The sequence below is a fragment of the Crocuta crocuta genome, unplaced genomic scaffold, assembly GCF_008692635.1.
Source record: "Crocuta crocuta isolate KB4526 unplaced genomic scaffold, BGI_CrCroc_1.0 scaffold124, whole genome shotgun sequence".
In the NCBI taxonomy this organism is placed as follows: Eukaryota; Metazoa; Chordata; class Mammalia; order Carnivora; family Hyaenidae; genus Crocuta; species Crocuta crocuta.
Window position 1 is genome coordinate 8,933,640 of NW_027551573.1, and position 5,751 is coordinate 8,939,390.

The following is a 5,751-nucleotide window of genomic DNA, read 5'->3' on the forward strand; positions in this document are numbered from 1 at the left end:
GCCTACAGCACAAAACCTCAGTGGGGTGCCCCCTGCACTTGCAAACCCCAAGAAGGGGTGTTTCCTGACACTTTGCACCCTGGTTGCCTTGCTTTCCTCACCGCCCCCTGGCCCTGCTGACGCCCCAGGGCCCCCCCCCACCAACAACCTCAGTCCCCAACATGGTTGTCCTCCCACACCTCCGCCATGCTGGTGCCTGGCTGACTTGCCAATCAGAGGCCAGGGCTTCAGAACCTGCGCAGGGAAGCCCTTCCTTGTTAACTTTTCACAAGGGGCAAGAAAATTGGTTATTACCCTCTGCAGAGCGGAAATGAAACAGGCAGACAGATTGCACCTAATTACAATGTAATACTAAGTCACGGGCATGGAATTTGTAGAAATTATACCCAGCATCTTGTGACTCCCATATCAAGGGGCTTCTGGTGACCTGTAAGAGTTCTCCCTTAAAAAGCCTCCCCATGTAAGGTTCTCTCTCACATGGGTGGGGGATTTAGTTTTACAAAACTCACATCACACCTGCAAATCAGAGCGGACTTCTGGCCAGTGCTGGGCAAAACCGAGCAGTCGCCCTTAGAATTCAGGGTTCTTGCCTCCTGGAAGTCGAAGGCAGTGAACTTCAATTTTCAGTCGCCTGGAAACTCGGCCGTGTTAGTGGGGAGACCCCAGAGTAGGCATCTGTGTGCCCCAAAGTATGGCCAGCCACAGTCTGCCCTGCATCCACAGCCAGGCCAGCCCTGAGACCACACCAAAGGCTGTGGGCAGGACCGGCATGTTCCAGGGCTTGCCAGATCACCATCTCTGGGCCCTCTCCAGCTCCAGATTTATCCTGAACCCCATGGAGCCCAGGTGAGTCCTCAGTAAGTACCAACAGAAGATTTGATTTGACGGTTGGTGGCGTAGGGCTAAATTAGTCACTGCCCCCATTAAAAATACAGCGGGGGGTTTAAGAGCTTTTCACGCCATGTGGGAATCAGCAGCGAAGCCGGCGGATGCCTTGGGTAAGGAGAGAGGCGGCCTAGGGGACTGGGAGGTAATGAGGTTTATGGCGATGACAAGGCAGCCAGGGAACCCCACCGACTCCCCCCTCGCCTGGGCCCATTGTTCTCTGGCTGGCTCTGCCCCCGCCCTTCTGCTGAGAGCCCCTCGTGACTGCTAGTGGGGAGGGGGCACTAAGGGGGACACGGGGGCCCTTACAGGGATTGGTATTCATCACCATCAGACAGTATTGGGGTGGGGGTTGTGCAGGGCTATGAGCCTGTGCTTTGGAGATCAGCCCCCACCTCTCTTCAGTCAGAGGATTTGAAGCTGGGATGAGCCAATTTCCCTCTCAGCTCTGGCGGACCTTGCAGGGTCACTGAGAGGCTTACATGCCATGATGCCTGTTGAAGGGCTGAAGACCCAGAAGTGGAATGGTGGTTGTTGGGAAAATGATGAAGCCAGGCCTCTCCCACACAGGGGCCCCTTTCAGCCTGGAGGGTCTGATGGAATCAGTCACTGGTAGTTTGGATGCTTGAGTGGGCAAGGTGACTGGAAGCCTAAGGTTCATTGTTGCTGCATTTGCATGTACAAATTACCAGTTTCTAGTGGCTCTGTAGGCGCCGGAACTCTGCCCAGGTTGAGAAATGGACTAGAACACCTGGGCCACAGATTCCTGTCATTGGGTACCTGCCTAGAGCTTCTGGAAGCAAGTGGATAAGAGTTTTGGTCTCAGTGGAGAAGCTTCCGTAGGAAAAATCTTCTGAAGCTCCCCCAGCCACAGACAATGCTCTCCTAAACTCACAGTATGTTTAATATTTAGTTTTCCACCTGGGTTTTCAATTCCCTTCTAGAATGTGCATTCTTAGGGGTGAGTTCTGCACCTACAAGCATTTAGTAGGTAGAGCCAAGATGTTAAGCCATCAGCCATCCAGCCAGCAGGTATTTACTGGGGATTGCTGGGGATACAGAAATGGACAGGCCATGTGGCCCCTGCCCTCACAGAGCTCACAGTCACGTGACAGCCACCTAGCAGGCAAGCCTGTCCATAAATACCTAGCCACACACAGTCACAAGTGCTGTGAGGAACAAAGACTGGAGCTGTGTGAGATGAGGGGGGACCATGGTAGAGACAGGGGTGCAGGGAGGAAGGTTGCACTGAGGAAGTGAAGTCAGATGAGGCCTGAAAAAGGAGGGGACCCAGACAATGACAAGCCGCGATCGGGAAACAAACCAGAAGTATCCTCAAGGGTCTGTGGTTGTACTGGGTTTCGACTTCAGATGGTTTGAAACAAGCCCAGAGAATTTCAGAGTCTTGTCCAAGGCCACATGGTTCAGGATAGAATTGAGACTCTAATTTGGGTGTCCTGTCTCCTAGCCTTGGTGTCTGATTTCCCTCTGTGGCCACCTTTTATTTGTTGAAGGACAAATTGAACAATAACTACTATTATTATGAATAAAATGGCATATTGTGTAGGAGAGACTGCTAGCTCTCCTCCTTTTACTTAATAAATTACCTGTGATTTTTATCTGAGCAAATGTTATCTTGGAGAGGGTCAGATTATACATCCTATCCTTCCTAGAAGTTAGGCATAGCCATATTACTATTGAAAGCTATACTGTTTCTGATGAGGGGATGTAAATGGAGGTGGTATGTGTACATTCTAAGAATTTTCCTGAGTGAAATGAGCTCATCCCTTTCCCTCCCTGATGACTGTAATGTAGATGCAATAGCTGGAGCTCCAGAAGCCATTTTGAACCATGAGGTAACCTGGAAATGGAAGACATACATGGGTTGAGCAACAATATAGAAGGAGCCTGGGACTCCAACAGTGCCAAATGCCTACTAACTCTGTCCTGCTTCCCAATAGGCATCTTGAACCTGAGAAAGAAATAAACTTCTTTCTTGTTTAAAACCATTATTATTTGTGTTTTTCTATTGCAGTTGAATCAATTCTTAACTACTACAAATTAAAATATGTACATATATGGCAAGAACAAATCTAGAAGATTTAAGGAAAGGGAATGAGATGGTTAAAAATGTCTAAAGGTTAAGAGATATACCTCAATGACATACTGTAATCAATTTGGCCAAGAAGTACATTGGGTTGGGCTGATCTGGGCTGGACTAGGCTTAGCTTGGCTGATCTGAGCTGGGTTGTTGGCTATTGGTTAATGTAAGATGGCCTTGGCAGGGGTGACTGGGGCACCTTTACTCTGCTTTTCATTATCCTCTCACAGGGTAGCCTAAGCATGTTCTTCTCATGGCATTGGCCAAGGGCAAGAGCAGAATAAGGAGTGGTTTTCCAGCTTCTGCTTGTGTATCACGTTTGCTCATGTACCATTGACCAAAAGAAATCACATGGCCAAACTTAGACTCAAGGATAGGGAAATACATTTCACCTTCTGATGGGAGGAGCTGTAAAATCTCAGGACAAAGGGCTGGACTCGGGGAAGGATGGAGAATTAGGGTCATTAATATAGCTAATCTACCACGGAGCCGAAAGGCCCCCTTCTCTTCCTATTAATTACCAAGGCAAAACCTGGTAATTAATAGGTACCATCTGTGACCACAGTTTTCGAAACAGGCAAATTGAGGTGGTCCCGCTTAGCCTTGATTCGCTGGACCTTGTTTTTGGAGAAGAGATTTGTCAAATCAAAAGATTTGTCTCCCAAATGCTTCTTACCTGTCAAAACAAGTTCATAAGACCACTGTTGTTATAATTTACAGTTGAATTTGGTCCACTGAGTCTTCCTAGGAGACTGACCAAGGATTATACACTCTGCACGGCACTCCCACTTCCAGGGAATGAGAGAACACTCACGACACTTAACAGGCTGAACATTTGCACCGCAGTCTTGCTCAATCTCTCTCCAGAAGCACCAAATGGCTTATGGTTTGCTACGCACATCCCAGCTGTTCCCTTCCTCCATGCTTTTCCCCATGCTGTCACCTCTTCTTAGAATGCCTGGTTAGCTCCCAAGTTTTAAACTCAGCTCATTGAACTCATTATGCTCATTAAACTTAGGTGTCTAATTCTCACTGTTAAGACCTGGGTGAAGTGAGGTGAGGGAATCATTCACCTTGGGTGCAAAATTTCAGGGAGAACCACAAAGCTCAGTAATCAAGATAAACAATATTTTAGTGCAATAGTTTAAAAATCAAATTGTGAAACTGCAGCCTGCAGGCTAGCTGCCTGTTTTTGAAAAAGATTTATAGGAAACAGGGCTAGATTAGGGTGATGCCAGTGAGGCAGGGTCAAGCAAATGCAGCATTAGATCCTGTCTTTAAAATATTGCTATTTTGTACATTGTGGACTTCTTTTTGCATTGACTTTGATTTTTTAAAAAACATTGCATGAAAGTATTATTCTGAGTTGTTTGGCATTCATTGCAGTTTTGTGCCCAAGGAAACTGTCTCACTCATTGTACCCTGGTCTGGATATATATCCATCCTCCAGGCAACCTAGTCTGACCCCTGCAATCAGGTAAAATATTCTGATATAAGAACCTTGATAATACCCAATGCATTGGCCTGTCACTGGGCACCTACACACTTTTATAACTATCTGTTTCTGGATTGTGTTTCAGTCAGTGTAAGTGAGGTTATGACACAGTAACAAAAAGGACCCAAATTATAATGATTTAAAACAACAAAGATTTATTTCTCACTAATATTACATGGCCATCTTGGATGTTGAGAGAGCTTTCTTTATCCTCGTTACTCAGTAAGTCTTGCTCTGGAAGCAGCCACCACTATAAATGTGGTCGTAACCAAGCCAGAGAAAGAGAACTTGGAAGGGTCTCACAGTGCCAATTCAATACTCTGGCCTGGGAGTCATGCAAACATGCACACCCACCACACAGAGAGCACACACACAGAGCACTTCAACTCACAACTCATTGGCCAGTAGTTGTCATATGGTCCTACCCCATCACAAGGAGACAGGAAGCGCAACCCTACCATGTGCCCAGAAGAACTAAGAACAGGCAACGTTTGGCAAATTACACTAATGACTACCACAGACTGTCTTCCTCTCCACCCATTACTATATAATCTCTATGAGGGGAGAGGCTGACTCTTTGTGCATCTGGATATATCCAGCAGCCTGCACAGCATCTGGAGCAGACAAATATTTACTTAATGTATGCGGAAATTGTGAAAGTGAATAAATGACACTTTAAAGGGCCTGGAGGAAGATAAGCATACATATGAAGACATAGTGCAGCCTTAAACTGCAGAGGAAGTCAGACCTGAATCAACCCTCAGTTTTACCACTTATAAGCTGTGTGATCCCAAGCAAAGCACTTAACTTCTCTGAGACTCGGTGTTTTCATTGGCAAAATGGGACAGATAAGCTAATAGTCTTACCTCGAAAATTAATTGAAGTTGAAATGAGATAAGAATGACCGTGACATTAAATACTATCATCACCTGAGCATTCACTATGTGCCTGACATTATTCTAAGCACCGGCACAGGTATTTATTCTTTCAATCCACACAACATTATCACGTGGGTACTGTGATCCCCTCTGTACAGAGAGAGCATAAGTAACTTGCTAGCTCTGATTCTAATCCAGGCAGTCAGGCTTCCGAGCCCTGTTTTCAGCCCCAGAAGCACCTTGGCAGAGTGCACAGGAATGGTCTGACACCTAAAACTCTCATCCCTGGGGCTGATTCTAGGTGTGGATCCGCCAGAGTCGGCTTCTGCCTGCAGAGACCTCGTCGCGTCAGGCGGGGTTGGGACCCAGCAGGTCCGCGTGCGTGGGTTCCA